Genomic DNA, 427 nt, shown 5'->3' on the forward strand with positions numbered 1-427 from the left:
TATTTTTCAAAAACAACACAACAGATCGTATCTTCATCATAGGCAAAGCCTGTATTTAATCAAATAAGTTATGGCCTTAACGGCCCCAATAAGACATGTTTCGGCAGTCCACTACCATCGTCAGTTACCTATTGCACGCAGGCAATCATTGATATCAAAGAAGCCTTGCATATTCAGTGGGAGTAGCCCTCACTGAACAAACAGCTTTTTCATGTTAATTTATCTTTGTCATTCTAAATTCATTCCATTCTCCCCTTAGTGGCATTTAAAATACTGCACTCTGATCTTATCTTATCTTTATTTATATCTTGCTTTGTAGTACTGTTACGGTTCATTCAACAAATTTTTTAGCTTGCATACATTGAATTTTTACTCCCCTATATCAATGATTGCCTGCAGCAATAGATAACTGACGATGGTAGTGGAC

At 36.3% G+C, this 427-nt stretch overlaps 1 protein-coding gene across 1 annotated transcript in view; it reads right to left on the reverse strand.

Annotated features, from left to right (window-relative positions):
* Positions 1-427, reverse strand: part of LOC117114443 (WD repeat-containing protein 86-like) — a 15,976-nt gene that overhangs the window by 4,860 nt on the left and 10,689 nt on the right. The gene's annotated exons all lie outside the window — the stretch shown is intronic.

This window comes from Anneissia japonica, unplaced genomic scaffold, assembly GCF_011630105.1.
Source record: "Anneissia japonica isolate Jap-2015-1 unplaced genomic scaffold, ASM1163010v1 scaffold199_len4679917_cov187, whole genome shotgun sequence".
In the NCBI taxonomy this organism is placed as follows: domain Eukaryota; kingdom Metazoa; phylum Echinodermata; class Crinoidea; order Comatulida; family Comatulidae; genus Anneissia; species Anneissia japonica.